Below are 27,603 nucleotides of genomic sequence, written 5' to 3'. Positions count from 1 at the left end.
TATGGATATAGTGTATAAGGGTAAATATAATGCATTTAAAATACATTCCTGCAATGCTTCAAGGTGAAATTAAAGTTACAGAGGTTTATTGGTGTCTTGAGCAGCTGGGGCCTCCCCAGAACACAGGATAAAAGCAAGGATAGGGTCTGATGGGTGGGCTAGTCCTTCCCACACAGTACATCCAAAGCAAACCCTGCACAGCAGACTTAAATCACAGTTCTCCATTGCAAACCTTTCAGTGTTTGAAATCTGTTATTTTTAGGTCACTGCCTGTCTCCTATGCAACCACATCACTGCAGCAGCACCCTGACGTCTCCCAGTCTTTCCTGTACTTATTCTCCCAAGACCATTATGAGACAGGGAAGTGTCGTCATCCCTGTTCTATGGACTAGAACTGAAGTACACGGGAGGCTGACACACACACATGCATGCTGCAGGCACAGGTGTTAGCAGCCTCTGCGAGAGAGTTAGCTTTCCTACACTCTGCTCATACACTCTGTAGAGAAAGGAGGTCTTCCACTGTGCTTTGAAGGCATGACTCAGCCTTCTTTTTTGGATCACTCTGCCGAGCAGCCTCTTTCTGGGACTGGCTGCAGGGGGAGCCTCCTCTCCTAATTTGGGCAGGTACCTGAAGGTAACGTGAATACCCCACAAAGAGGCAGCATTTCAGATTAAATGAAATTAATGGGAAATTAGGAAGCATCTGTGTTTGGGTGACTTCCCAAGGGTCTCAGAAGTTGTCTGTTGCAGAAAGAGGAGTTGAATCCAAGCTGTAGGTTTATATCTCAACTTCTGAGTCACCTTTGTCTCAGCTTATCCTAGTGATTACATCTGCACATACATACATAAAGGTAAACGTGTGTGTATGTATGCACACAAATAGAGACAAAAGACAAGTGACCAAATAAATACAAAATGAGACAAGTTTGGCCTATTACAATTTTTTTGTGGTCCCCTCTACCCCCCCAGGTGTAAACAGGAAAACAGATTGTCACAGCTGGCTAATTCCAGAGATGCTCCACTGAGCTGGCAGCCCCTGAGACCTTGCTTTAGCCAGTCAGATATGGAGCTGGTGTGGAATTGTGGGTTTTTAGAGAAAGATGTGATTGAATTTTTGTCTGTATTCTGCAGTATTTCGTACAGATACCCAGAAATGTATGTGCATGGCACATCTCAAGAAATGTGTGCCTAAGACAGTGCTGACCAGTTTTGAAGGGAATAAGTAATAGTGCAGAGGACCTGATTTTCCCTCCAAAATGTATGGTGATCCAGCCTTTATGTGTACAAGGAGAGGAGCTCAGACTATAGTCACCTGGGTGGCTTTTAGGAATCCCTTTTGTGGTAAAAGCAGGGCCTAGGCAAGATTGTCTAACACCTTGTCTAGCAGAACCTTAAAAATCTTAAGTGTTGGAGAATCCACCACATCCTTGGAGAGATTATTCCAATGATTGATTGTTCTCACAGGGAAAAATTTTCCTCTTAAGTGCAATCGCTATATCGCTGGTGCAGCTTGTACCCACTGCCCCTTATTTCTTCCATGTGATCCAGACTTTGTAGGTTCTAAGGAGTTTGCATTTTTGTATTGGGATGATTTTTATACAGAAAATCTGTCTTCTCTCTTCTTTCTACTAGAAGAAGAAATCAAGGAGAGTTTATTACCTGCTTTGGTTGAAGATTGCCTTTTGGGTTTGATGTTGTTTTGCTTTCTTTTGAGATGCCTGGAAGGGAAGACTTGGTCTTGCCTTGATAAGTAAACTGAAACAGAAATGAGTTGCACAGAGGTGGTGCTGCAGTTAACCAAAGTATATATTATTATTTTTTTATTTATTTCTCTTGTTCTGCTACCCAGGGCTACACCACCAGGTCTGATGTGTGTGCTGTATTATGAAGTTATACCTTTCTTCCACCTTCCCCTTTTTCGTGTCAAGATAACTTGCCTGTTGTCTCCTCCTTAATTTACAGCTCTATTTTTAAAGCTGTTTTTTCATCTAGTTTTTCATCCAGAAGGAACCCATAAAATTTTTTGAAATGTTGCTTTCTCTGATTTTATTACCTTTGACAGACTCATTATGTATGTTAGAATTGGTGTTCTTCAAAAAGAATTAATATAAGCTTACTCCCAATCTGTATGTGTTTGTGTAGAATGAACAAATATAGTATTCCATTTTATGACAATTCTATTACACCTATTTCTGAGAAGTGTGTTATTTATTTACAGGGGTATTTTGTGGGGAAGTAAGTAGAAGATTGGATTTTGAAGTAAGAAGTTATTATAGAAGTTGGATGGCCATTTGAGTTTGTGGCTCCATATGATTTTGCCAGTTGAGTGTTAGAGTGCTGCTGTCAATGGATTTAGAGGATAATTTCCCTTTCATGGTGCAAGACCACACTTTTAGTTGGAATTTATGTTTCTTATCTTCACAATTTGGGAAACTACTTTGTCTTCATGCTTCATTTTCTACTGCCCAAAAATGTCTGTGGAAAAGTGTTAACACAGTCTAACACTAATCTTGAAACCAGCAAGAGTGGTTATTTGATTGTCTGCTGCATGGTACTTTTTTCTATCTAGCAATGAAAGCTACTGCCTAGCATTTGAGGCTGATTTTAGTCCATTTGCAATCTAAGAAAGAAAGAAAAAACAGAGGTGGTAGAATGTGTAGCTGCATCCTCTAATGTTTATATTGCATTTGAAGCAGTTTGCCCGTATGTATGTATTGCCTCTCCTTCCCTTTATTTTTTTAATCAAAAGTAAATTAAAGGTTTAGTAATTCAGTATGATTTGTCTCCATGGGATCCAGCAGCAGGACTAGAGCACCACACACAAGAGAAGGCTAAATAATGATGGATGTAGTTTATTAAGCAGTTCCCAAGCAAAAGAAAGTGCTACTCTCAAAAACCTTGAAGAGCAACAGTTTATAGCACAGAGAAGGTGTTTCCCTTGGCTTTATTTATGCAAATGAAAATACTGCCAAATAATAGCATTGAATTACCACATGGTTATGTGATGAATGCTGAATGTTTTTAATCAGCCAGGAGTTAGTCCAATGAGCCTAATATAATTCTTCATCAGTCTAGGATACCGTGTGGGTTTTTTTGTTACGCTGTAATATTCATTTTTGCCATTCCTAGGACATTTATTAGGGCTACCCAACAGAGGGTGGAGAAGAAATTTTACAGGCATGTCTCTTAACTGTTCCTTACTCTGCTACATAAAGCTCAGCTGAGATAGTTTTAATTCAGCTGAGATTAGATCGAGCATTTCAGGAAGTATTTCTCTTTACTAGATCACAGACAAACTTGCTTTCTCTTTTCTGGAGGGAGAGATTTTTGTTAGGGTGTTGCTACTGTGCATCATTTGTTGTCTTTCAGATTTCTAGCTGGTGGGCAGAATGGATGAACGCAATTCTCCTGTGTGCCTGCTGGAGGCTGAAATATGCGCCTCTCCCCGTCGCCACTTTTTTTTTTTTTTTTTTTTTTTTTAAGTATTAAGAAAATAGCAAACCAGTGAAGGTGTACAGATGCTTGGCCTTCCCACCTCTGTACCATTTGTCAAGGTCTTCATGTTGCTTGTATTGCAAAGAATAGGTTAGCTTGAATTTGCTTGGGTTTCATCTTCAGATGCCCAGATTTGCTTTGCAGTTGATCATTCATAAACAGAAAATCTCTACGAGTAGTAGAGAAGATAAAACATACAGCACTTGACTAAGAAGGTGTTGTGAAGGAAGTGATTATGCTTTGAGGGATGATTGAGTTTCCAGAAGGAACGAAGGAGTCTGGAACAGGTTTGGCACCACTGTGCTGCTGGAGCATATCCGCAGCACAGCTATGGATTAGAGACAGCCCGTTCACGGCAGCGTACCAGCTAGTTATGAGTGGAGTTTGCTGCACCTGAAATGAATCAGGGAAAAATGCCAGCCTATATTAACACTTCTCTCCATGTAAATAACAGTGACAGATTACTAATAGATATTAACAGCAGTCTTCTTTTTTTTTTCTCTGAACAGAACAGATGCCATAAATTTTGTAATCTGACTATGTAGTGAGCATCAGTAATAAGTTTGATCCTAAATGTTCTGACGTAGTCCCGCGAAACTTCTGTATGTAACAACAAATGCAGTTTAAGAGGTAACTGTGGAGGTAACCTGGTACCCATCTTATTTGGGCCAAGTGGGGACAGAGGAGGGGAGAGGTTCTGGGGGAGGGCCTGTTTCTTTGCTTGCTTTCGAGGGCCATTTAGATTATTTTAAAATCTTAGCTGAATGCTTGAAAGTCTTGGCAAGCTCAGTATTCTCTGGGTTTTATCAAGATGAATTAAAACACAACAAGGAAGAAACAAACAGAAAATTTCCCAACAAAAAGCCCGTAAGCTGGTAGCAACAGCTTTAGCCCTCTTCAGCTCCTCACCCTACAAAAAACAGTAACGTTTATCTCCTCTTTATCTTAAAATTGTGTGGGGACAGGAAAAAAAACCACAGCAGAATAGTGATTCTTTCAGCCTTGAGAATTGCTGCCCCTTCTTATTCTGAAGCGTGAGCTGCTCATTCTACAGTACTGGTTGTCTTTGTGCTACTGACAGATTGTGTCTGACATTGTCATTAGAGCTTTTCCTGTTTTTAAAAACAATAATTGAAGTAGATTTATTGAGTTTTCGTATAGAACAGTGATGGACGCAAAACAGCAGTGCTGACTGTAGTAGAAGAAAAGTTATTAGGATTCATTTAAATAAGGCAAGAGACTACAGTTAGGAGTTCATCTTTGACCATATGGATTGGAAAGTATTTAGCTAATGAATTATTCCAAAAGAACAAGTTCAGTGAGGGGAATCTTTTTCTCGTATTAGTTCAGACTTAGCATGTTTCAAAAGTGACAGTCGAAGGTAAACTCTTGACTGGAATCCTTTTTTCATCTCTGGGACAACATATTCTTAATACAATACTGCCATGTCTCACGGTAGAAACTATTTGCCAAAATATTGCTGCTATTGTACTAGAAGCCCTTGTATTACAACCAAGATGGGCAGGATTACTCATGTTTACAAGTGCTAAATTACTTTTTATTCTTATTGAGTAAAAGCTGGTGATCTTAAATAGGAAAACTGTACTCTACCTGTATTGGCACTTGCTGCTGCTATTTTTATTTATTTAGTAGGAGCCAAAGTTCACCTTGTAAAGGAAAGGCTACTTTCCTTTAGGTAGTCTACTTATGAGGGGCAGATTGTCCCATGTCTGCCCTCTTGTGGATATTTATTTGTATGGTTCCTTGAAATCTGAGGTTCTAGCCATCTTTAGGGGAAATTTAATAATTTAGCTGGATTGCAGCTCTCATGTCTCATAGGTCCATGAGCATTAGGAACTAAGAAAGTATGAGTTTAGTATAGGCGCTCCAAAACAGGAAGCTAGAGTTCATGTAACCCATCTAAAGGTGTACTTAATCATGCAGTAGTTTTAAAAATATATCTGTATTTTTCCTGTGTTGCTATCGGCTTTCACACTTCAATAGATGTATGGTAGATTCTTTTCTATGAAGAAAGGCTGGGAGAGCTGGGGCTGTTCAGCCTGAAGAAGAGAAGGCTCTGGGCAGACCTCATTGCAGCTTTTCAATACTGAAAGGGAGCTTATAAAAAAGATGGAGAACAATTTTTTTCTTGGGCAGACAATGACAAGACAAGGGGAGTGGTTTTAAACTAAAAGATGGAAGATTTCGATTAGGTGTTTGGAGGAAATTCTTCACTCAGAGGGTGGTGAGGCACTGGCACAGGTTGCCCAGAGAAGCTGTGGGTGCCCCGTCCCTGGAGGTGTTCAAGGCCAGGCCCCAAAGCCCCCCATCCAGGAGCTTTGGGCAACCTGGTCTGGTGGGAAGTGTCCCTGCTGATGGCAGGGGGGTTGGAACAAGATGGTGTCTAAGGTCACTTCCCACCCAAACCATTCCGTGATTCTATGAATAGTGAGAGAAATCAGTCTGTGCATAAGCATTTGTCATGTTCTGCATGTGGCTGATTGGAAGAGCTGTGAGCAAACATTAGACAAATATTGTAGCACCCTCTGCAGAGTCTGCTGAGTTGTTCTCTACCATGTATGTGGTTTTGTTTTTTAATAGTAGCCAGGTGATGAGAGTGATGTGCTCGTGAATCTCTGGTTTCTTTAAATGTGATCCTAGGAGCTGCTGTCCTAATGGGACAAGGAACAAGATGCTTCTTTGTTTTGTTTTGACAGCATGTGATGCTGAGCTTCTAGATCAAAAAAGGTATCATTTTGATGTTTCTGTTTTTCTACTGTTAATCAATAAGAAATAATCTCAGTAGAAGCAAACCTGTAGTCCTGGGATGGAGAGAAGGAAGCACTCAGTATGATAAGACTGTAATTCAGTGAAAATCAAATAAAGTGATTTTTTGTAGTGCTCCATCAGTAGATCTGTTTGTCACCTTTGTGGCTGTCATAGAAGCATGATATATTCAATACAGGGGAGCGGGAATAGGGGGATATGAATGATTGTCAGTGGACATAATATTTGCACAGCTATGGCAGTTAACTGCCTCTTTACTGTGTTACAGACCATTCGTAATCACTGCCATCACTCTAGAGTTTTCTACCAGATACTTTTATGAAAATATTGTTTAAAAAGAATTAGAAGATGAGGTGGATAGAAATTCAGGTCATACTGAACCGAATTTACAAGCAGTTCCAGAAGTAGCAAAGCTGATCATTTTCTGTAGGTCTGATATCAGAGAGTAATCTCACATTCTTGCTGCTTCTTCATGGGTCAATAATTAGGTCAAACTTTTAACAGCTGTCAGAGACCTCCCCCATTCTGTTGTTCTTTGTTAAGTGGTCCCAGCATGTTTAAAAGTTTTCAGGGAAAGGGAAGAAACAGCAGCTACACGCAACGCTTGCCTGGACTGTGGGATCAGGTTGGCATTGTTTTCTTAGACTAAATTAACATAATCGCTCTTGGAGGTGAAATGCACAGTTGCAATCAGCCAAAAAGGCACAGATCCTTTACTCACTTCCAACAGACAGCCTCTCGTCTTCAGTGCTTTCCATCACACCTGCAGGTGTTATACTCTTCAGTAGGAGAAAATCATTAATTCTTTCCTTGAAAAGCTCAAATTTGAAAAAGCCAATGTTCCCCTGCAATGACCTTGCTGCCTTATGATACTCAGCAGGAAGAGAAAATCAGTAACTTTTTCCTTGAAAGGCTCAAATATGAAAAAGCTAGAGTTCCCCTACAGTGACCCTTTTGCTGCTCTACTCCCACCTCCCTTTCATCATCTCTCTTCTCATGGGGCTTGAAGAAAAATGCGTACACCTTAAGTTAGGGAAAAGCTCTGTAACTGTACAATTCACAGGTGGAGTTTAAGGAAGGTGAACTAAGGGGCACTGAGTCTGTAATTTCTTTCATGCGTTCTGTATGTTTGTGCAACACAGAGCTAGCAGGGCCTTTCCGGGCTCCCTGGAGACACCCAAAAAGCTTCGTAGTAGAAGGGAGTGATTGCAGCAAGTATGCAGGCAGCTGAAGGACAGCCCGGAGATGATTTTCAAACCACAGCAGAGGAAACTGTCAAGGAAATGTGACAGTAGGGGAGATACCTGCACGAGCTCATAAGCTCTGTGCTCCTCCACTACCTGTGGAAGTCTTGTGCAAGTCTGTGAATTCAGTGGGCTTGAGTTTATCCCAGGCTTTGCTCTGCTCCTGGTTCCAGATACATGCTTTGGCCAGCACAGGTGTTTGAGAGGTGATGGAAGGCTTCTGTTGAGGGCCTGAGCCCTGCTCTGTTGACTTTGATTTTCTTGCTCAACTCCCAGTCTGTTCTTGTAGAATGACAGCTTCAGTTTGGATAATCCTCTGTGTGGACTTGCTTGTCATGTTTACAGAGGTGTTAAATGGAAGCTGAGGTCTTTCCCTGGGAGAACGAAAAAGCATGATGAGGTTCAGTGTGGGACTGGTGTAAAAAGCTGTATTAGAAATCAGTATGAGGAGTTGAGCACTGGTGGAAAATAGGGAGTGAAAAAGTTGGAGTGTCAGTTTCTTCACCTCTGAAGTTTAAGATGTGCTAGCAGCTGTAACTGAAGCAGAGAAAAGGTCTGAAGAGTCAGCACTGAGTTTTTGTGGTTTGTTTGTTTCCTAAATGAAATTAGGTGTTTTTTGTTTGTTCTGTTTTTTTTTGTTGTTGTTGTTGTTTTTTGTTTTCTTTAGTGCTTCTAAAGACATGCCAACTGAAAAACTGAATGTAAGCTGTAAAGTCTGATGGCTTGAAAGGGGTATATGGAAGACCAATATTCTCCCAAGACCTTACATTCCTTTTTCTTTCATTATTCCTTAACAGATTAAATTTCCTGAGGTGGAGTCCTACCTTATTGGAAAATCTCACTCACCATTGGCAATCATATAAATAGCCTTAAGACATGCTTCTGTGGCACCGATCCAGACTTGGATCATTTCTAGTAGGTTCCATAGCTTTGAGAAAGTGTTAATGTGTAGGTGTGCTAACACGGTGTCGTCTTCAGCTGCTGAAGTGCATCCATCATCTAAATCCTCTGTTTGATGAACCAGAAAGGAGGGTCTAGGTATATTGGGATAGCGTAATTCTGTTAATTAGTCTCTTAATTAAGCAGTGCTTCTGACTGTCCTCAGTGAAAGAAACTTAACTAATCTGTTGTTCTGCTTAGATGCCCTCCACTGGATGATGATAAAAATGGTGCTGCTATGTAGCATTTTTTCATTGGAATGCCTTAACAGTGATTTTTTTCTTTTTTAAATAAGAGCTGTATTGTTCACCATGTTTTACAGAAGGGGAAATTGGAGCATAACTCAATGAAGTGACTTGTCCAGTGCCACCTGGCCATCTACTCTGAGAGAGACCAGCACTTTGGTTGTTTGTCCTCAGTAAGGGCAATATTACTGCTATCTTGTCGCTTTCCACTTGGAGCATAACTCTGTGCTTTATGTATTTCTTGTTATGTGCTTTTTCATTACAACTTTATTTTCTGAAGAGTTCGATCTTCTGGCTTAGAAAAGTTTGATAGTGCTGGGCTTGCCTTTTGTTCTTCTTTTCACCTGCGAAGCTCCAAGCTGGAGGAAGCAAAACAAACATTGAGTAAATTATGTTCCAGTGTTATATGTGGACTCCATGAGATCCACAGGGCTTTTTCCAATAGCCACAAATTTTCTTTCTGCAAGGATTGTTTTTCTTTCTCGTAACATGTGATTGGCTCGGTGCACTTGAACTGATGCATTATTAAAGTTTTGGAAAACCCTCCAAGATTACTTGTTAACAATTCATCTGGAGTTCCATGGTATTTTGATTTTCACGTGCTACATTGTAGTTAATATGATTAATAATAGAGGCTGCCAAACTAGGTAAGATTAAAATGTACCTGGGATGTCTGTTCTCATATGAGAAGATGTTCTACCAGAGAACATTTACCAGACTACCAGAGTTACGGCTGCTGAAACATCAACCATAGCCATGGTATTGCATAACTATAGTTTCTAGTTTCTGTAGCTGGCAAAATACCAAAGGAGATGGATCCTGAGAGCTGATTCTATTATAGAAGATTCTTATATATGATAAATGGCTAGCTCTCAACCCAGTTTTCCAATGTGTGGATTTTTTTTCTAAATATATTTATAGTCTTGTTTCTATCTGCAGAATGATATGCAATTTCATATAGTAATATTTCATTTTGTCTCTGTCCTAGTGATTAGTAGAGTAATTACACACATACAGTATGTGTACTTTTCCTGCATTGAGTAAGATCAGAGCATGGGCAAGCTTACTGCAATAAATGTGGTTTATTTGATTTTATGTTTGGTACTTTCATTCAGTTATGCAACTTTTGCACAGAAAGCAATGTCTACATTAAATCTATTCAATAGGATTTCCTTAAACTTAATATCTTTATCACGTTCACAGTCTTCTTCAATTTATATATGTACAAAATGGAGATAATAACATTGACTTTTTGCTATTGTTTCAGACTTGATCAGTACTTCTAAAATGCTGTCATACTTGCAGATGGAATTCAGTCAGCAAGCACAAAGTCATCTGGTAGTGAGCAAGTGTTGGTAGAACAAGGTTGCCCAACCCTGTGGATAGTAGTGAAGAGTAAGCGTGGATGCCAGAGGCAGCATGTAAGCAGATACTGGATGGTGTGCAGCACAGCTCGTGTAGCAGTGGGCATCTGGGCTTCTGAGAGAGGTGCAGCCTCTAACTCCCAGGAAATGCAAAACTGAGCAGGTCATGGCAAAAGCTGTCAGGTGTAGAAGCCAGACATTGGCAAGAGGTAGTGACTGATGGCTTCTTGTCCCTTTATAAGGTGGCATCACCCAGCCTCTGCTGAATACCTTCCAGCATGCTTAGTTTGGGAAGGGAAAATACAAACTGGTATGCTGCTCTTCATAAATGGATAATCTTGCTTAGTCCAGGTATTAGTGAGAGCTGATAGAGATCCTCCTTCAGCGAAGAGGGTTAGCAGATGCTGTGCTTCTGGAGGAAGAGCACCTGTGCTCTGGGGCTCTGAGGTTTTGTAGTTAATGCTATTAATTGCATCAGTGCCAAGGAGCCCCCAAAAAGAGATTATTGTTCTTGAGCATGCATACAGCAAATGAAAAATATAGAAGAATCTCTGCTGCGGAGCTCACAGCAACTAGCACTGATCTGGCATGTAATGAGCAAAGAAATTAGCAAGTCTAGGAAAAATGGATGAAATCTGTCACCTTAGGCTTTTTGACTAAGCTAGTAGCCTCCTGAGTGTTACTGGTCACAGTGCTGTCAGGCTGCCCAGAATAATGTCCCTGCTTCAGGGTTATCCAAGGTCTGCACCACAGCCACACAAATGAGACCTTTGCTGAGCATTATTTTAGGAGTACATTTTCATATTCTTTTCACTGACTTGAAGATAAAGATATATGTTGACAAGGCTCATGCTGAAGAGTTCTGCTTTAGCTCTCTGATCAAAATTTAGGACCATCGTCTACCGTGCAAACTCATTTTGCGAGGTATCCAACTCGAACAGTTCCAGAACCCATTTGTCATTGTTGCTTAGAAGCATTTGAGGTTTTTGATGCGTTTTCAATCACTGCTTACAGCACTCTATAATGTTTTCACAGCACTTGGCTTGGTGGCTGTGGTTCTTTGCTGAATAGGTGTTTTTTTTTTTTTTTTTTTTTTTATTCTGCTTAAAACACTCCTTGCTTGCAGCAGCTGTGACTTGTGCCCATCAAGGTAAAAAGACAGCATTTTTATTGCTGCTGCAAATCTTTCTGCACTGGCTGCTTATAAGTACCTAGTGATAAGGCAGCCTCAAAGCCAGCACCACCGCTTGCAAAGACTCTGTGGGGGCAAAGTGAGACTAATGCCTATTTCCAGCCCCTTTGGTGAGAACAGCTCCAAGCAGAGAAAACCCCCTCTGTCCTCCCCAGCATGTCAAAATCCAGCAGCTAGCTGCTAATTGCCTTTACAATGATTCACATGCCATCTGCCATTGCCGGGAGCTTTTGTCGTGTGTAGCAGGCTCTAGGCAGGTCCGTAAACTTCGTGCAGTTCTTATGTTAATAAGAATATCAGCTATTATAGAGCGACACCAACTCGATACAGCATGGTAATGACAGTGGTGTTGCTACATGCAGAAATTAGTTAAGAAATAATTTACCTGTTGTCACCCTTTCATTTGGCTTTGAGAGGACTGCATTTTCTACGATAAGGAGGGGGAAATGCAGAGAAAAAAAAAAAAAAAAACAACCACAAAAGATTATGTCAATCGTGTGCTGTTAAGGGTTCCCCCACCCTCAGGGAAACCAACTCAAGGATGGTGGGAGAGAGCTGTCAGAGCTAATGGAAGCGCAAAGGATTATCGTGCTCCTGTGTACTGCACCTCATCTGCAAGCCAAGAACGAGCAGAAGCGAGCGTGACCACCTGACACAGTGGCCCTGGGGCCACTGGGAGCCCCACTTGCTCGGGGCCGTGCTGGGGAGAGGTATCGGTGTTGGTCCTGTCATAACTCACGTAAACGATTGCATAAGAGTACTGGTGCCATGACTGTCAAAAGCAAGGGGGAGGGATGGGGTTTCTCCCTCCCTGTGCTTTTTCAATGGCGTGAATTGGAAGCTCAGCCCTAACATGCTGAGCAGCCGGGGATTCTCTTTCACACCAAGGGAGAGGGGGGGCTCTCGCTTTTGTTTAATTCTGCCTTTGTTTTGTTTGTTTATAGTTCTTTCTTTTTTCCTTTTTATTTCTTTTTCTTTTGTCACCATTTGCATTTTGATACTCGTTACTGCTGCTGCTACTGCTTTCAATAATTGTTTTATCAGCATTTATCAGCACCGGGATGCATGCTGAAATGCCACCTTGTTTTAAAGTGGTTTCTTCAAAACAGAGATGCCGCAGAATCGTATCTTTTTTTTTTCCTTCCCCCATTCAAGCTTCTTTTGAGGATGCTGATATACATCATCTATAAGCAGGCACATGAAACAGCTTAATATGCTAACATGTTACGAACCGGGGTGGTGAGGGAGGATGAGATGAGAGTGTGACATGATGCGGTCAGTCATTCCCATTCAGGGGTGTAAACAGCATGCTGTTCTTCCAGGCACACAGGCGTACACAGCCAGCGAGTGTCGTACACCTCAGTGCCAGCTGGCTGGCAGCACCAGTGGATGGATGAATCCAGCAGCAAGAAGTCACAGAGGTGACTGTGACGGCGGGCCTCCCCATTCCCCAGGCGAGCTTTTTGCCAGCTGAGCTCAGGGGTCAGTTCATTTAGCATGGACCACTAATAATCCTCACAGCTGCCTCCCAGCGCCTGTGGTACTAACCCTTCCTGTTGGTGCAGCAATTTGTGACTTTTATTTTATTTTTTACCTGGCTTTGAAGCTCCAGAGAAGCTTTTGGCTCTCCCTTTTGTTTCATGTGGTGGGTGCATGATTCTTGGAGCCCGGAAGAGTGAGTGTCTTTACCTGGTCCCTGTGGATCCCCCGGGGCAGGCCCCATCCCACTGCCGCGGTATTGCGTGCCTGTCGGGAGCATTGAGTGGAGTGCAGCTGTGCCATGGTGCTGCAGATGAGCACCAAGGTTGCCATGGAGATCTACGACCCAGCCAAAATGTGAAGAAGAGCGGGTGCTTGTCGAAGCACGCGAACTCAATGGAGAATGAAGGGCCAACAAGGCCCATGCGTAGATGGGGCCCGCTGGCGGCCGTCCCAGACGGAGTTTGAGTTTCCTTCCTTCTCCCCCTGTCCCTATCACAGCGCTCCTTCCTTAACGAAAATGGCGGCAGGCAGCCCAGGCCTGCCTCCCCTTCATCTCCCCAAGGCCGGGGATGGCATACTAATGGCTGTGCCCTGGGGAAATTGGGGGAAGGGTCTGGGGCACGCGGCTTTGATGAAGGAGCGTGCGCCACTCGCTGCTGGGGCTTTAGTGGGTGCCGTGGGATTTGTTTGCAGCATATGTGATGCTGTTAATGATTGAAAAATTACCACAACAATTAGTCATGGATCGCTGAAGGCAAGGCCCCCAAACGCTGTGGACAATATGATTAAATCCATGTATGTGACAATTAACTCTCCTGCAGGTTTATCCACCAAGGAGATGGGAGGTAGATGGACAAAAAAATGACGGGCGAGAATAATGCAGCAGAATGGACCCGATACAGCTGGCACTATCAATTTTAATCTGACACTGAATTAATCACACTTGGATTAATCCTGTTCTTATTGCACCATTCTGGTTGCCTGTTTATTTATATTCTTCTTCCTTTGTGTGCTACACGGAAGCATGACGGATTTAATTCCTGTCCGTTCCATGTTTTTAAATTTAAAAGGCAAATCCTTCAGTCACGCCGTGTTTGAGGTACTATGTGGCGCAATTATCTCATAAAAAATGAGCAGAGTCCAGATGCACCATGCCATGAATCCCCTTCTGTATCACAGCTGAGTAACTCTCAATAAATATTTGTTCACTCAATATTCTGACTGGGTAGGTCTAGTTCTGTCTGTCTGTCCATCCTGACAGACATGCTGGCACACGAGTAATGCTTTGATTGTGTATTTATGTTGCTGTTAGGAAAAAATCAGTTTGTGTTTGTTCATGATTCTGGCTGTGTTCAAGACTTTATTTTGAGGAACTGAAAGCAACCCTTTTGTGTTACATAGATGTGTTGCCAAGAGGATTCAGACTGGAAATGTAAAAAGCTCTGGTGCCGGAACCAGAGGGGGAAAGTATAGATGATCTGGTGTAAGATTTTTAAAAGATTAAGATTTTTAAGGGAAAAGAAGCACTAATGTTTGCCAGACAATAGCAAAGTCTTGAAACTATCTGTATCAGTAGACAGTCTGCTCCAAATTAATCGATGGTGTGCCCTTTCTAGTCCAGTAAAAGTAGCTTGCTCACTACGCTGTTGATATGCCTGGTCCCTGACAAGTTTCTTGTTCACAAAGTCTTGTTCACGAAGTGGCAAGTGCAGGTTGATGAATTGGGCTATAGCCACAGCTTAATTTCACCTGTAGCTACTGCAGACCTCTCTCTTCTTTCTGCTCTTCTCATCCCTTGTGTTCTGTTTTCTCCTTGTAATCTCTAAAAAAAAGGTGTTTTAACTGTGAGTTCAAGTTGACTTCTAAGACATGCATCTAGGCTCACTGTGAAGACTCTTTACCCTGGCATACCACTACTGTGGTCTGCAATGCAAATTATTGCACATTATTGCAAATGCTCAGATTGCTCGTCTAAGTGTCACAATCGTCCTGGTTTTAAAAATCCCAGTGAAAATGTTGGAGATACTTAACTATATTCTTCAACACAGGGTGACTTAAAGGTAGGTAAAATACCTGCTTGTTTAAATGTAAATATATTAATCCAGATTCAATTGTGAGTCCTCTGTGTATATATCAGTAACTTGAAAATGTGAAGCTTCCTGAAGTGCGGCTGAACCACCTTCTTTTAGTGCAGTGGTTCTCTTGTTGGGAGAGAGCACAATTTATACTCATGCTATGACCTGCAGGCTTAAGCACAAAGAAATTAACAAGTCCTGTGAAGTCAGTTGGCAATAAAGATATCAGTGACCTTTAGGCATGTAATTCAGTGCCCAAAGTAGCCTTGCCTTGTTGTCAATGTAGATTTCAAAATGTAATTCAAGTAGAAAGAGTAGGTGCTTGGGGACAGAGGATGTGAATATTGCTTCTTGTGTATGTTTGCATGCAAAGACAGCATGCTGCAACATGGACAGAGTGGACATCCATCCTATTCACCAATAGTTGTACATCCTAAGAGAAGGTCAAGCTAAACTGGCTCAGGTCGTTCTAGCACACAGGAAAGTTTGCAAGAGACCCTCATATTTGTTAGTAGTTTTGGAAATCGTACCCCAAATAAAGCCAAATTTGTGTCAGAACTGCTGCTTTCATTGCTTCTTTCAGTCATTTCTCCAACTTCATATACTTCTGCATCTGGGGTCCACCTGGATTCAGTTGCAGTTATTCTTTTTTTCTTTTTCCACTGAAAATCTAAAGAGAAATAACAACCAACAGAAGTATTTTGATCAGGGAGAGTTTAAATCTGCATCTCTGCAAATGCTGATGCTGTGTTCTGATAGATGTGTAATAAGTAATGGATATTAGTATTGATCTGGCCATTGTGTGATTCTCAAAATACCCATTGAAATAGACAAAGTTTTTTTTGTTGATTTTTTTTTTCTTCTCTACTTAATTTACCATTTGGCGAGGTCAGTTGTAGGTTCTGATCAACTTCTGGCAGCTCAGAAGAGGAGTTGAGCGTATTATAAACTTGCAGCAGAGGATCGCTAGCTTGGGATAAAACTAACTTCTACTACAATTTTACTTCAATATCAAAATACTGTCTGCACAGGTGACACAAAATACTAGTGATATGAATTCTATTTCTTCTCTTTTCACGTTCTTGCTTTCTCAGTCCCCTGATATAATCTGGTCTTTTGCTTTTGTATTTGGTGCTGGTTTTTGATGGATAGCCAATGTCTGCTGGTTACATAACTAATTGACAAACACAGAAGTTACTTCTTTATTAAGGAATTTATTAAGCGATTAGGAGACCATTTATGTAGACTCTATTAACATAAAACTAACAATTCAGCACATTAGTAGGAAGAAAGTAGTATGAGATGCGTTGAGATGCATTTTTCGTTTCTTCTGAGATTTCAAATCACGGGGGTGTGTCGTATCAAAAATACATTTCCCTCCTTTCTTTCCCCCCTCACCCCCCCGTTTATGCCTTTTCATAAGGGAAATGTTGGCAGACAAAAGTCAAAAAGTTCAGGTACATATTTTAGTACCCTAATCCCCTCTGAGCCACTCCTCATGAATTTCTCTTTGGTCTTCAAAAGTATTAACGGAACAAGATTAATTACTTAGTAGGAAAATTGGTTTATAAAAGAAAAGTTTTTAATTTCTGTCATGTACCTGGTAAGTTACTGCTTGGGGCTTCTTACATTTGATAGTCCATTGGGCTAGTATGCATCACATTTTACGCCACTTAAAGTTTATTTAAATTTAGTTAAGATTTGCTGTGCCTGCAATATAATTAGAGCAAGAGTGACTTGGCTTAAGTTTGATTAACAAGAATTAGGCTTAATTGTGCAGTTACATCAGTAAGTGTTGTTGGCATGCTTAAAATTACAAGTGGATGCCCCATATGTGATGATGCTTGCTACCCAAGTCACTGCCGGGACCGAGAGCATAGTTAAGATTTTGTGTGTGGGTGTTGGGGTCAAGGGGTGGGATGGAGTGTGTGCAGAGTTTGATTGCTTGCAGGAGTGTATGAAATAAACATGTATTTGCTCACTGGCAGAAAAGACAAGCTTGAAAGAGTTGAGGTAAGAGGTCTGCCAATAGGAAAGTAAATGTTTTGAGTAGGCAGAAGTTGAGGGTGATATGGTGGACTCCTGGTATCTAAACCTAAGCCACTGAGATGATTCTCCTGATCTTTCCAGTGAGGATGTTTCCTCCCTAGACAACGTTCAAGCCATGGTCTGAAACGAGGAATATATATTTTCTCTGTGTGTGGTTTTCATTTCCTTTTGCTTACATGGAACTAGCTGGGAGCAGCACAACACCCCAAACACCAAGAATTTCTCCCTGTGGCTCCAAGAGTACCTTACTTAAGGTACTTCAGTTTCAAAGAGTGTATTAATCTGAGCAACCTTCTGAAACAGTGTGAAGGGAAGCAAGAGAAGAAGAAAAAGGTCTCAAGAACTTTGGAATTGAATCTGTTGATACAGCATTCAGTTTCTGCTTTTTTTTTTTCTTCCCTTTCTAGCTGAACTGAAATTTTCCTATTTTGTTTGTCATCTTTGTGGTTTGCAGTAAAACACTACCTGGGTCCTAACTCGGGGGGAGGGAAGTGGGGGGAAGTGTTTAATACTCTTTTCAGAGAATCAAATGAAAGTAAAACAAGAAGGAGAGTAAGTGCTGGCCCACTTGTTGGCCCAAATACGGCTGCCTGTATTTGACAGTGGTGTGTTAACTTTGGCTGTGCATTCGCTTGTAGCTGCAAGCCAGCTGCAGTCTGGAAGCTAATAAGACATTAGCATTTGTCTGTGCCTCTGTCAGGATGGTCTGTCTTTCTGGATTCTGGTTTGCTGGAGTATTGTTACAAATTCAAGGAGAGAGCTAGGAAAAGAGTAGGAAGTGGAGGAGGATTCTCTTTTTGGAGATTGCTTTTTTGCCTCTCTTTGGGCAATGGGTCTTGTAGCAATTAAAGCATTTTTTTTGCCAAATAAAATGAAGACTGAAGGATGACATTGTTATTCATAGGGACAGTGCAAAACAATTTCATATGGTCTTTAAGTTCTATTTGTAACAATTTGGGCCATCATTTGGACAGATTTCGTGATTTGCGGATGCTAGGGTACCTACAAGCAAAAAAAATAGGATCTACTGGGGTAGAAATGGGATGGCTGAAAAGGTAGAGTATCATGTTTTACTCCATGGCTTCTTGGTGCGCTCATAATTCTTTCCGGGTATAGTAAGTCAACAAAGAAGTTGAAGGACCAGGCTCTCAGTGACTTTCCTAAAGTTCTCTTTTCTTTAGCCAATAGAGAAGCAGAGCAGATTCAAGACAAATCATCCAAAACATGGTCTTTCAACCTTGATGCTACTCTGGAAAATTGAAAGCAGAGTTATTCAGAATATCCCTCTGAACCAGTTGTAAAAAGGCAAAAAAAAAAAAAAAAAGCACACTATTTAAAAAAAGTATGCAAATAATATTTGTGTGCATTTATATATTTGAATACGCACACACAGACACATACACTCTTAGAATTTTTTTGCGGTAACAGAAAAGTTTTCATTTTCAGCAGAATACATGACATGTTAGTACTGGCCTTTCTTAAAATGCACATGTGAAATCAGATGAGTAAAGAAGTAGAAAAGAGAGAAATTATTATTGAAAGCTATCTAGTTGTTTTTACTTGGTTACCTTAATTTATATGACCTACTAGAGTGTTTGATTGAAATCCTTGCTTATTCAGATGTAGTGTTGTTACAAAGTGCAATTATTAAATTTTCTAGGTGCACGCAGTATAAAAGTTAGTGGATACTTTAAAAGAAACCAAATCCTGCAGCCTTGAAAAAGGTACCAGGCAGGAATGTTCAAGACATATTACAAGTTACAATTGCTAATCCAGTTGAGATGCTTTTATAGGACCAAGGCTTGTGTACTTGGTCCCTGAATGGTCTGATACCCTGAGTGCATGCACTTAAGATGTTTCTGCAGAGTGTATTGTACTGCACATAGAACTATTTAGCTCTCAGTAAACAGAAGTATATTAAAAATACTTCTAACATTTGCCCTTTAACACTCATAGCTGGCTTGCAAACATCCACCTTCCCTAAGCAGAAGTAAATCCTTTGTCCAGTTGATTAGCTAGGAAGAAAAAAAAATCTCTTGGAGACCTTTGCGAGGTCATTAGTGAAGCTTTGCTGTCAGAACGTGAATATGCCACCTGCCTTCCAGAGCCCAGGGGAGCCTGCAGGCAATGTGTGTCTTGGAGCACACCACAGAATAGCATCTGCATACTGCCAGACTGATCTGCTAATAGCCGAGGGAAAGAGAGAATTGATGCCAGGGGTGAAGGGAAATGCTGAAACCTTGCAAAGTGTTAAGCAGTGCTCACCTATTTATTAGACAGTTAATGCTGCCTGTAGCATTACCAGTGGAGAATAAAAGAAGTGGGGCATGTTGCAGATTGTTAATTGGTCTTACAGCTTCATGTTGTAATTACTAGCTCACTTTCTTCTCTACAAAGGAAAAAATATCCCAGAAGGGACCAAAGCTGAGATGGTTTTCATCTGGTAAAAATCTCTTTACGTTTCAAATGTTTCTATTCTTTTTTTGTATAAGAAAGAGAAAAATCATTTTGCTCTCAGACTGATAACGTGCAAGAAGCCCCCCTACCTGATTTTGACTCCTTTAATGGTTGTCCTTTGTAGACACTGGGGTAGAAACTGGTGGTTTTCTATATGCTTTGAAACTGGTTGTGGGGCATGCATTTGTCTGAGGGAGGGTGAGGGAGGTTATTTCAGTAGTCTCTGGTTCTGCTTTTCACAGTGAATTGAGAGTTATGTCTCTGTAGGCTTGAAGAGTGTGTAGACGTGTCAGTAAAATCAATGGATAGAGCTGCACACAGAAGAAATGAATGGTAAAGCCATGGGCAAAGGTACATGGCATTTTTATAGTACATAGCATGTAATACATACTGTGTTTTACATATATATATATGTATATACATACACATATATGCTGTAACCACAAGTGTATAATGTATGTTCTGCCCCTTAGTTCCATCTCTGCTGAAACTTTGTTTACGTCACTTACCCCATGAGCTAACTAGCAACTTCTTTTTTTATGTCTATGTAAAGCTGCCATATGAGAAGCATCTTTTTTTAATTTTTTTTCCTCTTGTTCCTGCTATCCCCTGTAAGTTTCCATCTCGAGGTTTTGTTACCCAGGGAGCTAATACTTCATCTCCAATCTGTGAACACTTTCCAGGCTGAGGTGTCACAACCTGTCATACCTGACAAGAAGATACAGGTGTCATTCATCTCCTCTGTTGCTGTATATTGCACAAGGCAAATGTTTAAAGGATATGTAAATGTGTGGGGAGAGATCTTCAGTTGGTGCAGATTGTCATGAACCCAGCTGAGACGTTGCACAAGCCGAACATCTACCTTTTTATTGGCTCTCCTCTCAGCATTGTGCAATGTATGAGCATACGTGCGTACAGCCTGTCCAACACTACCACTAGTTAATTGAGCAAGTGACTTAGGTTTCTCTGCTGCAGTGCAATATGGGGCTTGCAACAATACTTCTACTGTTCGCACCTCCCATGATATAAGTGCAGAGCATTTTACAGATTTTTTGTAGGAAAGACAAGGTCTGTCTGTGTAATATAGTAACGTTTTAAAAATACTTCCAGAGGGAAGTTGCTTTAAGTGAACTTGCTAGAAATGCACAAGCTGATTTTAAAATCTTAATCTTCCTGTAGGACTAAGTTCTTTCTTTTTCATCTGAGAGTGACCATTTCATTACTATGGTTCTTTGGTCCTCTATGAGTGTCCAGCGTGTGCAAAATCTAGTGTTTTTTTTTTTGTCTAGCCACGCTTTCTCAGTTGTGTTTCCATTTACCCAATGCTTTCCAGGCTTTCCAGGCAAAGGACAAAAGCAATTGCAACATTACATAGGAGATTATATTGTTAACTGTTTTATTTGGCTTTTTATTCGTGGGAAATGGTCTCAGTTAAATCAATTTACCATAATAAGAAGCACAATGATAAAGTATATCCTCCAAGATGGTCAGCTATCAGACTATCATTATATTTTGCCATTATTTAGGTAAGTATTTCACTCTGTGTAGATGAGAATTAGTGTATTTCCTCCTTCAGGCCTGTCTGCTTGCTGCAGGTTGATGGTAACTGGATAGCAAAGAGTTGTTCTAAACCTGGTTTATTGATGCTGTCAGGACAGAATTATGGGAGGTGGGGATGACCATCTCATCCCCATTAGTACCAATAAGTGTGGTGTATGCTCTCCTCACATGAAGGGGGTAGTAGGTTTGCAACTCTTACTCTTTATCACGCTTGTTTCTTCCAGCTATGATTTGTGCTTGTGATGCAGAAAAGACAAATCCAGCCTACCATGTCTGCTTGCCCCCTATCCATCCCTGCTCTTCATCTTCCCCAGCAGGCACGTGGACCTCCTCCACCAGCCCCAGCTGCAGCAGATTTACAGAATCACAGAATCGTCTAGGTTGGAAGAGACCTCCAAGATCATCTAGTCCAACCTCTGTCCTAACACTAACAAGACCTCCACTAAACCATATCACTAAGGACTACATCTAAACGTCTTTTAAAGACCTCCAGGGATGGCGACTCAACCACTTCCCTGGGCAGTCCATTCCAATGCCTAACAACCCTTTCAGTAAAGAAGTTCCTCCTAATATCCAACCTAAACCTCCCCTGGCGCAACTTTAGCCCATTCCCCCTCGTCCTGCCACCAGGCACGTGGGAGAACAGACCAACCCCCACCTCTCTACAGCCTCCTTTCAGGTACCTATAGAGAGCGATGAGGTCTCCCCTGAGCCTCCTCTTCTCCAGGCTAAACAACCCCAGCTCCCTCAGCCGCTCCTCGTAAGACTTGTTCTCCAGACCCCTCACCAGCTTTGTTGCCCTTCTCTGGACTCTCTCGAGCACCTGCATGTCCTTCTTGTAGCGAGGGGCCCAAAACTGAACACAGTACTCGAGGTGCAGCCTCACCAGAGCCGAGTACAGGGGGACAATCACCTCCCTAGACCTGCTGGCCACACTGCTTCTTATACAAGCCAGGATGCTGTTGGCCTTCTTGGCCACCTGAGCACACTGCTGGCTCATACTCAGCTGCCTATCAACCAGTATTCCCAGGTCCTTCTCTGCCAGGCAGCTTTCCAACCACTCATCTCCCAGCCTGTAGCGCTGCTTGGGGTTGTTGCGCCCCAGATGCAGGACCCGGCACTTGGCCTTGTTGAACTTCATACAGATTTACCTCCCACACCAGCAGCAACCTTGGCTTCCCCTCCTGCTTTGTTACTGTTTAGGGTAGAGGTGGGTAGAGCATATTGAGATAAACTTTTGGCTCAGTTTAATGGTAACTTCACGCTACAGCCTATCTATTAAATGGCCTTAAAGCGGCTTCAAGTGGAAAGGATTCATTTCATTATGCATTTTTTTTCTTTTTGCATATCTAGAAATAACTGCAGCTGTGTTGTTAGAATGAGTTCTTCCTTCATAAGAAAGCTTGTCTGCAGCTAAGGACTGAATGCATAAATGCTTCTTTCATGCTTAAAATAAAGATATTGCCTTGAAAATAATTTATTTGTAAATTCTTTCCTAGCTTATTTGACAATTTAGCATGGTAGTATTTGGTTGCTAGAATGCATGCTTAACTAAGAGACGGGACAAGCTTCCAACTGTGCATGCGGAAAGCATCTAAATTTGAATTTCAATTAATTCACGTACAGCAAGAAATAAAAATGTCATGTTTGGAGGAGGGTTATTGTTGTTTATGCAGTTTTGCTGGAAGACTTGCAGAATAAATGATTGGCTTGTACTATAGCACGGTATTAGAATAAGAAGTGATTACATTATTAGCTGACAAGTCATGAGTGGTCTGTACGCTTTAGTTTGCTCCCATGTAAAACTGCTTTGAATATTACAGTTCTGTCGGTTATGTCTCTCATCCTTCTTAACATCATATTCAGGTAGCTGTTACAATATCACTTGCCCTGTAACAATTCATTGAGTTATCAGTTACAAATATTTGCTCAGCCTAAGGAGGCCAGGCAGGCATAAGTGAAAAAAGGTCAGACCATGAGGGAGAATATTCTGTGGCCTGAATTCTTGAGTAAATTAGTATTTTACTTTTGATCATAAGAGAATTACAGTCAGAGCTATATTGATTAGTCTGTGCCTGCGTGCACGTGCTCTTGATTGCTAGGCAGCCAGGCTCCACTTTGATTTTTGGATTGGCAGAGGTAATGATGCCGGAAGGCCCAAGTACAGGAGAATAAGTGGCCCCCAAAGGACTTGGCTGCTACTAAGTATGAGCAGAAACAGCTAGACATCCCTGTGTACACAGCTTCCGCTGGGTGAAAACACTACTTGACAGGACAAGGTAGAGGACTGGTAAGGATTTTTCTCATTAAACTGTTGCTGTTTTCTGTTTTGAGCTGAAAAAAAAAAATTACTTATGTTCAAAATTGGTAGCTGTAAAAAGGATCTGGTTGGTTTCTGAGATTTTTTTTTTTGTGATAAATTTCTCCAGAAATATCCTCTTTTTATCCATTTTGAGACTTTGTGATATGACGTGTTTTAATTCCTTTTTTTATTGAGAGCTGTACTGAAAGGTGAAGTGTCACACTTCCTGAATGTTGTTTCTAAAACATCCTGAAAAAAAAATATAAAATTATCTTTACTATAAATTGAAGAACAGGTTTTATGCTACCGTTTGGAGGAGCAGCACAAGTGAAACAGTAATACGTCTGTGTATGTGTTTGGACTAGGTGACCTCCTGAGGCCCACTCCATCCTGAATGATTTTAGCATCCTATATGCGAGTAAATGAGGGCAAGGTTTTTTTCCACTTGGCTCTTACTGAGATAGTCAAGGAGTTTTTGTAAAATACTGTGATCTGATGCAGCATACTATAACATTACACCACAGCATCCAACGCTTTGATGCATAAGCAAACAAAAGAGCAGAGTAGCAAAAAGGAGAGTTCTGTCAAACTTGAATGAGAAAGGAAAGGATGTTTTGAGACTTTAGGTATATTTTGTATTAATGACTTTGGGAAGATTCCCATCCATCTGCTTGGGGGCTGAGGTTGCTAGACAAAAGAGATGAGGTACAGGTATTAGAGAAGACGTAGCTCTGCAGCTGAGCCCTTTGTAAGGTGTGAATGAATTGAAAGAGCAGTTCTCGATTTCTTTAAAGATGGAAAAGAATAGTAGCTTCAAAAAAGGAGTGGGGTATAAGAATTGCTATTTGCAGATCAGTTAATTGATATATAAGTAGGTATTTCAGTCTTTGCATCTAGTGCATACTTATTTGAATAGTTTGACACCACTGTCCATATTTATAAAATACGCCAGTGCTGTCCTGTATTCTGACTGGCTTTCCCACTGACTGTGCTACAGAACAGTATATATGGGAATTGCCCTAGGGTCTTCCAATGCTCACCATGCCAGCACACAGAAAGCAGTGTTTAGGTTTTGGTTTTTAATCTCAGTTCTGAAAAGCCAGTTTGATGGTTTTGTTTTCACTGATGACATGTGTAATTTAAAATCCCTCAGGTTCCAAGCTGATAGGAGTTTGAGACTGTTCAGTTCTCAAGGAATTAGAAAAATGGTACTTCTTGTATTGATATGATACTATTAGTGAAAAATACCAGAGACTGGTCAGTCCCTGATGTATACACCCTCACCATTTTCACTGAAACCATTTGTAACTTTTCTTTCCTTCGAGTTAAATAATCTCTGTCTTTTGTTAGTTGTTGTTTTTTTTTTTTATTATTATTATTATTTTTGATCACCTGTTCAGTTGGCTGATGTGTCGAGGATACCGCCTTGTCAATCTGTTCGCTCCTATTTGGACCAAAAGTATTTGTAAAAGTTAGATTTAACTGGGAGGGGGAGTGGAGGAGGAAGAGGATTTTTTTTTTTTTTTTTTTTTTGCCTAGAGAAGAAATGTGAGAAGTTTATCTCTGGTGTTTTCATGTGGAAGAAAGTTGCTGCATCCTTTCTAGGTTCATCCTTGAGTTGTCCTTTTAAGAGGAGTGTATGTTCTAAAATCCATTGATACTGCTGGTAGCTGAATTTTTAATTGAACTGAACACATTGTCCTACACAAAAGATGTTATTTGAACTTGCAGAAGCAAGGGCAATAAATAGGCAAGGGCAATAAATAATGACGGTGATGCATAATGACACATTAGTAAATTCATGGTGGCACCCACTCCTTGCTAGGCACTTATCACAGTCTCAGATGACAATCAGATTCTCTGAAGACCTTGCAGTATAAAAATAGATGTATGAGTGATCTACTAGTAGGATGCCATCCTCTAAAAATTCCTGGGAAACTAGCCTTTAGTGGCTTACAGATATATTTATACAAGTTAAGAGTGTGTATTTGATAGCTTTTGGAGCTAAGGCATGTCAGACTTCTTTCCAGAAGCCTTACGAGAGCCTTAAGAACGAGCAAGAATAATAAAAGCAGTAAATTGAGTTATACCTAACTGACCAAGATACAACCTATCCAATGTAATCTTTCCATATGCCTGTACTCCTGTGCTTCTCAGGCTTTGCTTTTAGAGTTCAACATCAGCTAGGCAGACTCTGGTCACATTATTTTTTCAAACCTTTTAGTAGGTTAGGCAAGTTGAGGAATGGGAGGGAAATATTCAAAAGATGGATAAAAACAGTACTATAGGTGTTAAAGTTATCACGTTAGATTTTTGATTTACCATGAGCTTTTCCTTTGATAGAGAAACTGTCTACAGATGAGGGTTTCTGTCACAGCAATAGTCAGTTGGGAGGGGTGGGGGGATTCAAAGTAGGAAGAAGCATTTGGGGATTCTTGCAATTCTTATAGGAAAGGAAAGCTATTTCTTCTAATTCACCCAAGTTGTGTGCATGTGTCTTAATTTGACTTTGCATACATTGTGCTATGAAATGTGGTATTCTGGGCATGATTTAAAATCGTTCATTGAGTTGGTGGAAAAAATTACCAGAATATGTGGAATAATAATAATGGTGTGTTGCACCAAGTCCATGTAGTCTATAAGATGCAAAGAGTACATGCCTTTAAGAGCAACAGCACTGACAATATTGGGTGAGGATTAAATGATATCCTCCTGATCTTCTGTTAAGTTGCCTGAATATGTTCATATCCCTTTGAGGCAATGAACTGTGATTCCAATAAGTACTGTGTAATTTTTGGCTAGTGTCTTAGTGAATTCTTCCTCCTAAGGTTCATCAATACTCGTGATGAAAAAAGAGAAGGGAGAGGGATCTTCTGATATTACGAAAAGACCCACACGGTTGTTGGACCTCATGTGCTACCTTGGCACAGAACTGAGGCAGCCCCGACCCTGAGAGTTTCAGGGATGTTTCAGCCGAAGGCTGAGTGAGGTCAAACGTCCTCCTCTGAGGCTGAGTTCTGCAAGCTGAAATGGTTCCTGACCTCAGCAGTTTGCTCTTGCCATGGCTTTCCTTCCCTTCAAGTCCCCTGGCAGAGCTGGTCCCTAGCCCATCTGATACACACGGGCCGTCCTGGTGGAGCTGGGTTAATGGCCAGTCACGCAGGGACAGGGGGACGTACCCTCTGCTTGAGGGATGTGCACAGGGAGGCAGTGATGAGCAACTGAGAGACAGTAACCTCCACTTCCGCCTGGACCACAGCCACAGAACAGGAAGGACACCCAAGTCCAAGACGTCCTTGAAAAGGGTTTGGATAGAGAATGGCAAGGATGGGGTGGGAATGGCTCCTGTGTTCCCGGTAAAGGGCTAGTGCTGAGCTGCTCTCCTTCCTGAGACTGAAGGTTTGTATCCACGAGCTTACTGAAAAATGATCTTGGAACTAATTATAATTTAACAATCTTGATTTTTTAAAATTGTTTTTGCAGGTTATTCTATGATTGTCCTGACCTTTTCTCTCTGTACCGACACACGTACTAGTATGAAATGACAGACCTGCCTGCAGCCAGCTTAGTTTCTGGGATTACTTGCCACAGCTTCTGCTAATGCTTTTTCTCTGTGCACATCACTAAATGCTCTGCTTTTACATCCCAAAATGTCTTAGAATCTTTGCAATCTTGTGTTAATTTGAGGAAGGGGATTTAAAAGTAGATGTTTTAATATCAGCATTTGCAGTAATAATTGGGCTTTCTTTTTTTTAGGAGAAAAAAAAAATATCCAGAATTCGCCATACCTAAACGAACAGCTTTTGTGCATCTCTGCTACCACTCCCTGCTCTTTAGATCTGGCCTGTGACTTTGTTCCTTTGTCCTTGATGTTTTTTGTTTTTTTTTAATGGCAGTTGTTCCTGATTTTTCTGTGCCAGAAAGTTGAGAAGAATGATCTTCTGCGGCAGTATAATGCTTGTCAGCTCTTTCCAATCCTGAGTTTTAATGAACAGTTTAGTTCCTTGCCTTTGTGCTTCTGCCTCTGCTGTTTTGCTGCTGTGCTAGAGCTTTCCCTGGGTGAACAAGGGAGTGCCTGACAGAAGGACAGGATTTCTGTCCTGCCTAAATAATTCCCTTTGCATTTATCCAGCCCCCTCTTTCTCTTCCTTTCTTTGTCTTCCTAAGAAAGCAGGAGAGAAATGCCACATCCCTAGGCCCCTTTATACTCGTTTGTGTATCTGTGTTACAACAGCAGTGCTTAGCACTTGCATAATCTCACTCCTCTGCATAATCACTGTAATCATTTCTACATCTGTTTTATAACAGGAGTGGGTCAAATTCTGAGACAGAGCAGAGCAATTCTGACTCTCCTCTGAGTTTGGTGGCTTGGCTAGCACTCCTCCTCACCCTGCAGTCTTGACTGTAAGCAG

General features: G+C 41.2%; 1 protein-coding gene across 29 annotated transcripts in view; it reads left to right on the top strand.

The window, feature by feature from the left end:
• Positions 1-27,603, top strand: part of FARS2 (phenylalanyl-tRNA synthetase 2, mitochondrial) — a 258,563-nt gene that overhangs the window by 82,047 nt on the left and 148,913 nt on the right. The gene's annotated exons all lie outside the window — the stretch shown is intronic.

Source organism: Cygnus atratus, chromosome 2 (assembly GCF_013377495.2).
Source record: "Cygnus atratus isolate AKBS03 ecotype Queensland, Australia chromosome 2, CAtr_DNAZoo_HiC_assembly, whole genome shotgun sequence".
Classification (NCBI taxonomy): Eukaryota; Metazoa; Chordata; class Aves; order Anseriformes; family Anatidae; genus Cygnus; species Cygnus atratus.
The sequence above is the reverse complement of the archived record's forward strand: the minus strand, read 5'-3'. Positions and strand labels throughout refer to the sequence as shown.